General features: G+C 39.1%; 1 pseudogene; it reads left to right on the forward strand.

Moving 5' to 3' along the window:
* Positions 1-2,488, forward strand: part of LOC102258118 — a 3,284-nt pseudogene extending 796 nt beyond the window's left edge.
* Positions 2,489-10,138: the final 7,650 nt, after the last annotated feature.

The raw sequence follows: 10,138 nt of genomic DNA on the forward strand, positions 1-10,138 counted from the left end.
GCAGGGATGGCTTCCGCCGCTCGGACCTGCTGCTGCCCGCCGCGCACGCCCTGGACGCAGCGGGGCTGGCGGAGAACCTGGGCCTTCATGACATGGGGCAACAGATGGACGAGGTGCAGATCGTGGATGAGCAGCACCTGCTTCTGCATGATCAGACTGTGATTCGCAACGATCCCATTTCAATGACCAACGATCCCTTGAGTCTCCCCTGTCAGAAGGAGCTGGTGGGGGCTGTGATGAACCCGGGTGAGGTCTTCTCCGTCCGCGGAAGATTGTCCCTCCAGAGCTCCACGTCGAAATACATAGTGACAGTTGCCGAAATCCAGAGGCGATTGTCCCCGCCTGAGTGCTTAAATGCCTCATTACTGGGAGGTGTTCTCAGAAGAGCCAAGTGTAAAGATGGATACCGGTTCTTGCGGGAGGAGCTGGACAAGATGGGGCTGAACCTTCCAGCCCGCAGACGGAAGGCTGCACGCGTCACCCTCCTGACGTCCTTAGTAGAAGGGGAGGCCGTTCATTTGGCTCGGGACTTTGGGTATGTCTGTGAAGCTGAGTTTCCTAGTAAGTCGGTGGCCGAGTACTTAACCAGACCTCATCTTGGAGAACGGAATGAGATGGCAACGAGGAAGAACATGCTGCTGGCCGCACAGCAAGTGTGTCAAGAATTCACAGACCTTCTCCACCAAGACCGAACACCCAACAGGGACAGGCTGGCCCCGGTCTTAGAGGAGAACATTCAGGACTGCCTGTCTCACTTCAGCCTGATTACCCACCAGTTTGGCAGCCAGGCCATCTGTGCCGCCGTGTCTGCGATGCAGAACTACATAAAAGAGGCCTTGGTCATCATAGAGAAATCCTACATGAATCCTGGGGACCAGAGTCCAGCCGACCTCGGAGAAGATGGAGAAGCATTGGAAATGAAACAGGTGGAAACAAAAGGAAGAAAAGACTGCAAGGGGACATAGAAAGGGAATGGACTGACTATTCTTGGGGCAGAAAGGGGAGTGGGAGATGCGGGAAGAGACTGGACAAAAATCGTGCACCTATGGATGAGGACAGTGGGTGGGGAATGAGGGCGGAGGGTGGGGTGGGAACTGGGAGGAGGGGAGTTATGGAGGAAAAAAAAGAGGAACAAATGTAATCTGAACAACAAAAATTTAAATAAAAAAAATAAAAATAAAAAAACCAAATCACAGTCCCAGAATTCTTTCTTTCTAGATAAACTCGAATATTGGTTATCTATACTATAGTATCCAGCCTATGCACTTATTTATGATCCTAGAAATCAAAGCATAGATCCACTGCTCCCTCTACTGGCTCTGCAACTGTAATTAAGGATGAGTTCAGAAAGACTCTTAGCCAGATTCCTTTCTCCAATGAATGAAAAATATAACAGTGCAAGTTTCTGAAAGTAAACCTTAAGCAAAGATTTATAAAACCTTTAGCAAACATCACATTAAAGAGTTAACATAAACATGTTTAAGCCCTTACAAATAAATTTTATTCTTTATTTTTGTTGACCTTTGCTGGAACTATTGAAATTTTCTGATCTTGACTACCCTGGAGAATTAAGGACTAAAAAGGAATTTTTAAAAGGAAAATAATAATGAAGCCATTTTAGATGTTTTAAAGCAACATTTTCATGCATTTCCTATTATCTCTCTTCTCAGTACTTGCAGAACCTTTGCCACCCATTCTTCCATAACTGAAATGCAATAATGCATATAGTGTCCTTATACCTCTATTTTCTCTGAACTTCCAAAAGAGAGTACAGCTGTAAGATTTTGTTAGGTATAATTGAAAACCATGTGGTATTTCCTGGTTCTTGAAAATTAATAAAAATAATGGCAATGATCTATACCAGCAGTTGAAATAACCTTACAGGAGCCAATTGTTACTCAGATGGCTTAATTGGCTCTGTTTCCTCCTCACTAATAAGCTAGCAAATGGTCCAAATTTGACATTATAGATTCTCTCTTCCAAGTTCCCAGTTCCATCCTGAACTTTTTATTCATCCAAATTCACTCATTTGGTCATTTGATAAATATTTGTACTGTAAGGATAAAGGGAGTTGGAGTCCTATATTAACATCAGACGAAATAGATGTTAAGACAGAGATTTTATGATGATCAACATACAAAAATTAATTGTATTTCTATACACTATCAATGAGCAATACAAAAATAAAAACAATTTAATTTTTGATAGTATCAAAAGAATAAAATACTTAGGGATAAATTTAACAAAATAAGTATAAGAATTACACACTGAAAACTACAAAGCATCATTTAACAAACTGAAAGAAGACCTAAAGTAATTGAAACACATCCTATATTCATGTAGGATGGGATAGGGACACAGGACATCAGGAAAGGTGTTATAAAAGTATCACTAGAAGAGAGTGTTCATTTAACTTTTTTGTAAAGTTTTTCTTCCCTAGGTTGAGGGGAATTGGGAAATAGAACATTCCAAGTGGAGGAGGTTATAGGAGGAAAGCATCATTTGTTGGAGGAGCTGTGATCAGCTCTGCATGACAGGAAGGCATCCAAGGTGAAAGGCAGTCAGGAAAAGGCTAGCAGCACAGGAGCCAGATCACAGATCCAGGCGGGCAGATTGAATCTCCTGGCAAATGTGAATCCCCTCCCCTCGCCAGCAGAGGCATTTTCTTTGGTTAGTTTTCCTTCCAAAAACCATAGACCAGCGGTTCTCAACCTGTGGGTCGAGACCCCTTTGGGGGTCTAACGACCCTCTCACAGGGGTCGCCTCAGACCATCGGAAAACACATATATAATTACATATTGTTTTTGTGATTAATCACTATGCTTTAATTATGTTCAACTTGTAACAATGAAAATACATCCTGCATATCAGATATTTACATTATGATTCATAACAGTAGCAAAATTACAGTTATGAAGTAGCAGCGAAAATAATTTTATGGTTGGGGGGTCACCACAACATGAGGAACTGTATTAAAGGGTCGCGGCATTGGCAAGGTTGAGAACCACTGCCATAGACCAACACAGAGGAAGGATTGAACCTCTGAGACTGCCTATTTCCGAAGTGTTCTGATAATTTTAATGCTGAATGAGACATTCACTGGTCACTCACCGCAGAGCACTCAGAGGCTGCAGGGCAATCATGAGGGGCAGGTATCCTGGACACGTGCATCTGCGCTGTGCGTGTACCCAGCGTCCCTTGCATGCTCCCAGCATGCACTGTTCCCACACTGCGAACCAGAAGAGCTGAAGCAAGGTGGCCCCTCCCGGAGGCGGGCCCTCAGTTACCCACAACAAGCATCTGGGCACAGGCCCTCATCATAGGTGATTATGGCCGCGGGTTAATCTAGCGGTTCCTCCTAATTAATGGCCTGGAGGATTGAAGAAGCCAGAAGCAACCACAACGCTCCAAGTTTTTGGAAAAGCCCCGCTGGCTGAGTGTCAGCCTCCGTTAGAACAAACCTTGGTGTGTTGCTGAACCGCATCACCCTTTCCTGGAATCCAGCCCTTTGGCTGACACTCTTCTGTGGAGACAGAGTGTCCCTCTTGTGGCTCCGAAATGCCATTGAGGCTTTTCTTCTGCCTCAGCATTCCTCATTCTCTCAGCTTCTTCCGGTCCCTTCTTCTCTGGGAAATACTGTCTTTCCTCGTTCATTTCTTTATTTTCTCCACAGTTGGTTTATTTTTCTTTTCCTTCAAAAGACCTGATGACCCTTCCTTTCCCTGTTCTTGATTTCTCTCTTTCCCCCATCCTTCCTCCCTCTTTCCCCATTCCCTGTCTTTTTAATTGACCTCAGACAAAAATAAATAGATCATACTGTATTACATGACATGCTCAGCAGGTTCCATGCATGGCCCTCTCTGACTTGGTTCATGTTTCTAACTACTTGTCTTAATAATGTGACAAACACCAGTGACTCTGACAACTGCTGAAACTAAAAGGGGGGTCACAACAATATCCTACAGCAAACCCTTGGTAGCCCAAGACCCCACCCCCAGGGTCCCTCACTCAGGGTAGTTAGCATGCTGAATCCCGGCCATCCTTCCTTCCTTTCTTTTTATACAGATTAATTGTATCTATACGTAGTTCTAAAAAAATATTATTACTCTATTTTTTAAGTCTATGAAAAGGTTAGTGCTTTTACTTTGTTTTACCTATATTTTTACAGGTTTTTTACTTTTTGTCTGGAAATAAATTCAAACTTTTAGAAATGTTTCAAGAATAATACACACGTTGAACTCTCATATAGCCTCCCTATATATTTTATTTCTATATAAAGAAAGAGTTATTATCCGTATCATTTGAAAATAGGGTGCATATATCTTACCTCCTTACTCCTTAATACATCACTGTGTGTTTTCTAAGAATAAGAAAAATCTTATATAACCACAAGTAAGAAAATTTAATATTAATACCATACATATATGCTTATATCTTATCAATAGTCCATTTTTAAGTTTTTTCAATTGTCACAATAATATCATTTATAGCAATTTTTTCAGGTCCAGAATCTGGTCCAGGATCACATATTGCATTCCATTGTTGTGTCTCTTTAGTCTTCTTTAATCTGAAATAATTTCTCAGCCTTACTTTTCACTCTATGACCTTAACATTCATGTAATATTATGTTAGTGGCCCACAATTTAGGTTCTCCTGATGCTTGCTTTGATTGCATCAAGGTTATACATTTTTGACAAGAATATCACAGAAGCAATAGCATGTGCTGTGCCCTCAGTAAATCATATCCGGAGGTGCACTGTTGGTGACATTACCTTTGGTCCCTTGTTGATAGTGCTGCCCAGTTTGTACAGATTATATCTTTGCATATAATTTCACTTAATATTATATTGCTAAGATTTATCCATATTGTTGCATCTCACCTCTCTATCTCACCCCCCCCCATTTATCTTTCTCTCTCCCACACCCACTCAAAGAACACACACATACATCTACACACACACACACACACACACACACACACACACATTTATCTTTTTTACTTCCCTGTCTCATTTTCTTTCTTGAAATCAATGTGGAAGTATACAACTCTTTGTTCCATTACTACAAACTAAATCTCCAGGGATTTGTAATCAGCATGCCAAAAATATGTGTTGTAAAAAATAGGTGACTTAACAAAGAAGCATGTACCAAAAAGATTAAAAAGGGAGCCTTAAAAAAAGGGGGGGGGGATCCTTCACTGTTCACTCAACTAACCAACCTATCAACATTTATTAACTGAGTAACTATTATTTTCCTAGCACCATGATTGACTAGATGGGGGCATATGAAGTACAAAACTACAAAGGCTTTTGAAGCCTGGTGCTTCCCCCAACCAGCAGTGTACCCTTGGACACTTTCCTCAGGCCTCAGCTAAAATTTCACCTCCTCTGTAAAGCTACCCCTGCCTGCTCCTACCTTAAGCACCTTTCTAAATACCTACTGTTTTCCAAGCACAATATTAGAAGATTTCTTCACAGTAGTTCTGGAAAGAAGGTGTTACCACCCTCATTTGTTCAATGAGTAGGCAGAGAACCAAATTTTTTAAAGACTTGGATATAGTCACTCAGCTGTTTCAAGGCAGAGCCAGAATTGGTGCCTAGGCCTGACTTCAAAATTGAATAGTCCTCTCACTATTCCAAAATGAGTCTTAAGAGAGAGTGCTTTTTCTTTAAAACTCTGATAACTTCTTGCTTATAGTTCAATTTCAGTGGTGATTGCCTAAGATTGATTTTGACTATTCAAACATAAGAACTAAGTAATACTCATCTATGAGTCCCCAGAAGTCAGTAAAGTAACTGCAAATACAATCAATCCTCATTATTCACAGGTTCCACATTTGAGAATTTGCTAAAATTTGTCACCCCAAAATCAATATTAGGGGCACTTTTGTGGGCATGAGCATGTGCAAAGGGTGAAAACTTTGAGTCACCCAACTCGCACAAGCTGAGGTCCAACACTCTGCCTTCATGTTTTAGCTCTCAAACTATAAAAAAGTGTCCTCTATGTGGTCTATTTAGTGCCCTATTTTTCACAACTTTGTGCTTCTTTTGTGATTTCACTATTTGAAATGACTCCCAAACCCTTAAACACTATTGTTGGGATTGTAAATTGGTGCAGTCACTATGGAAAACAGTACAGAGGTTCCTAAAAAAATTAAGTATAGGACCTAACTACCAGGTGGTCCAGCAATTCCTATTGTGGGTATTTATCTGAAAATACAAAAATACTAATTCAAAAAGATGTGTACACCCCTATGCTCATTGCAGAATTATTTACAATAGCCAAGATTTGAAAACAACCTAAGTGTCCAACAACAAATGAGTGAATAAAGAAGATGCGGAATATATATACAATGGAATACTACTCAACCATGAAAAGATGAAATGTTGCTATTTCCAACAATATGGATGGATCTTGAGAGTATTATGCTAAGTGCAATAAAACAGATGAAAAAGAATAAAAACCTTATAATTTCACTCATATGTGGAATATAAGAGAAAAAAGGGAATGAACAAACAAAACAAAACAAAAACAAATTCATGGATACAAACATCAGATTTGTGGTTACCAGAGAGATGAGGAGTGGGTTGGAGGGCAAAATGGTGAAAGGGGGTCAAATGTATAGTGACAGGTGGAAACTAGACTTTTGGTGGTGAGCACACCATAATATATAGAGATACTGGATTATAATGTTGTACACCTGAAGGTTATACAATGTTATTAACCAACGTTACCTCAATTTAAAAAATGTTTTTAGTTAAATAAATAAAATGACTTCCAAGCATTGTACTGAAGTGCTGTCTAGTATTCCTAGGTGCACGAAGGCTGTGATGTGCCTTACCGAGTAAATGTGTGCCCTTGATAAGTTTCAGATGAGTTACAGTGCTGTTGTCCGTGAGTCCGATGTGAATAAATCAGTAATATCTATTAAATAAGGTGTCCTTAAATGAAAACATACATAAAATAAGGTTATGTATTAACTCATTTACAAAAACATTGTGACCACAGACTGGTAGGAACCAAGCCCTGTATTTTCCCCTAGGAGCAATGTTTCAGTATTGCTAATGCAGTGCTCCCACTGACTTTGTAAAACATAACTACTGTGAATAGCAAGAATCAACTTAGTCAGTGGTAAAGAAGTGTATGATGAAAGAATAAAGAACAGAAGACATCTGGTTGGAAAAAATGACATTAACAAATGAAAAGCTGCTTCATGAACCCACATGAAGGCAAACATATACAAAGAGAATTTTATGTTGATACTAGAGGCCTGGTGCATGAAATTTGTGCACTCGGGTGGGGGTGTCCCTCAGCCTGGCCTGCGCCCTCTCGCAGTCTGGGAGCCCTCAGGGAATGTACAACTGACGGCTCCTACAGGGAGTGGGCCTAAACCAGCAGTCAGATATCCTTAGTGCTGCCATGGAGGCAGGAGAGGCTCCCGCCACCACCGCTGCACTCGCCAGCTGTGAGCCCGGCTTTTGGCTGAGCGGCACTCCCCCTGTGGGAGCACACTGATCACCAGGGGACAGATCCTGCATTGATCGCCTGCCCCCTGGTGGTCAGTGCACCTCCTAGTGAGCAGTTGAGCGGCCTTAGCATATCATTAGCATATTACACTTTGATTGGCTGAACGGCCAACTGGACAACCAGACACTTAGCATATTAGGCTTTTATTATATAGGATAATAAAGAGGTGCCAGATTATGTAATACAAGCAGAAATAGACTGCCATATAATAAGGAGAACATACAAAAGGGATAGGTAATAAATATACATTTTTTTATTCAATGGAAAGAAAATGTTCTGTGATAATTTCTTTCCAAATGAATGATTATTATGCAAATTCAAGCATATCTGACTGCCCTGAATTTAACACTCCATAATAACTTTACTCTTTGTATCTCATTGAGCACATCAAAAATCTGCATGTCTTATATTTGCAAAAAAATATAATAGTACCACATTTTTTAACCACGGGAGTTTTCAAGGGCTCATTACAACTCTCTTCCAAATTTTTTATTATTAAATTTGTTATTATCAAATAACAAAGCATTATTGTGTCCACTTTTAAATAAAAATGCACTGGAATATTTATCTGTGAGCTCTTCATAAAGCAAGGAAGAATTTGTTTAATCTTCCGCTTGACTTTATACAGCAGTTTCTACACTGTTGCATGATGGGAGAGGACCTGACCTGCCAGTTCTTTATCCATATGATTGTGGTAAAAGCAGACATAACATTATGGCTCAACAGAACAAAGATGAGCATACAAAGTACATGGTTTAAATAATTCCAGAGCTTTTGGACACAGATCTCTTTTTTCAAGACACAAATCTCATGTAACCATAATCATGATTGGTGGTGGAGAATTTTAAAAACAGAATCTCCCCTAAACCCTCCAGACTTAGTTATACCACAGCTAAATCAGGTGATTCCAACACATGATTCACATCCCACAAAAAAATGGAATGTTTACAAAAGCAAGGCTCCCAAAGGACAAAGTAGCCTTTTCTCAAAATCCATCCAAATTTTAAGACAATCTTTCTATGTTTTGACATAACTACCATGTTTCCTATTCTAAAATAAAAGGTTCATATAAACACACAGTTTTCACATCTAAGTATCAGGGTTCTGACATACATTAAATGCAACTTTGCCTTAGTAGATTAGGTCATGAATCAAGTCTATTACTATAGTGATATGTACATACATATAATTTTTTATTATGGAAATTTTCAACTATACACAAAAATGTCAGAAGAAATAGTATAACAAATTCCTATGTACCAATCACCCAGCTTCAGAATTATTAGAGATGTTAGGGATTATGTTTTCAAATACAAAGAAAAGATTACACACCATCCTACCTTGTCCTGCCTACACCTGCAGCAAACAATAACATCACCACCCACACTGAATGCTTTGCAGAATATGAGCTATTTGATCTGCAAACATATTTAATTCCAATCTGAGATGACTAGGGCTAGTAGCTGCACAGAGCAATTCTCCTAACTCCCTTGTATAATGCAATTGATGCTAAAAATTCATGTTGACTACTTAAAAATCTGATTTTTAAATGTTTTATTTTACTATTACAAAGCTAATACATTTTCATTTTGTAAAATTGGCAAATACAATCACAAATTTGCATATGGATGGCTATTTTATGATATTATAAAATAATTGCTTATTTTCTTTATTGTGATAATGGCCTTTGGGTAAGTAGGAATATTACTTTATTTTTAGGAGATACATAATGAAGTATTTGAGAGAGAAATATTATAATGTCTGCAATTTGCTTTCAAATGGTTCAGCAAGATTGTGTGTGTATCTGTGTGTGTGTCTGTGTGTGTGTGTCTGTGTGTGTGTGTGTGTGTGCAGATCCTGGGTTGGCAAATTATTTTCTGTAAAGGGCCAGATAGTAAATATTTTACACTTTGCAAACCAAAAGACAAAAATAAAAAATATTTTTTAGATAGCTGTATAACCAGTTAAAATGTTGTTGCTTAAAAATTTAAAAACCCTTCTTAACTGGGTCTGTACAAAAACAGGTGATGGGGCCCTGGCCGGGTAGCTCAGTTGGTTAGAGCATCTTCCCAATATGCCAAATTGAGGGTTTGATCACCACCTGGTTAGGGCATATACAAGAATCAACCAATAAATGCATAAATAAGAGGAACAACAAAATCAATGTTTCTCTCTCTTTCCTCCAAATCAATTTTAAAAAACAACAACAACAACAACAAAAACAGGTGATGGCCCAGATTTGGTCTTGGTGATAGTTTGCCAACTACCAATGTAGACAAATGGATAGAGATAGACAGATAGACCATCCTCATCCCAGCTTTGTGGAAAATTCACCAAAGTTGCTTTAAATGTTTTCCTTTAATTCTACTGCCCTCTAGTGTGGAGGGAAAAGAATTCTGTACTCCATAAAAAAAAAGAGAGAGAGAGAAAGTGTGTACTATTTGCTTACTTATCTGGATTCAAAGCCTGTTTTACTGCAGAATAAATTTTGAAAACTATACCTACCATGATCTTCTTGCTTTACTTTGGATGAAATAAATTTCTAATAAAAACAATATTTTTATCAGTCTTCACCCGGAGACTATTATGCTAAGCGAAATAAGCCAATCAG

The sequence above is a fragment of the Myotis brandtii genome, unplaced genomic scaffold (genome assembly GCF_000412655.1).
Source record: "Myotis brandtii unplaced genomic scaffold, ASM41265v1 scaffold266, whole genome shotgun sequence".
NCBI classification, from domain to species: domain Eukaryota; kingdom Metazoa; phylum Chordata; class Mammalia; order Chiroptera; family Vespertilionidae; genus Myotis; species Myotis brandtii.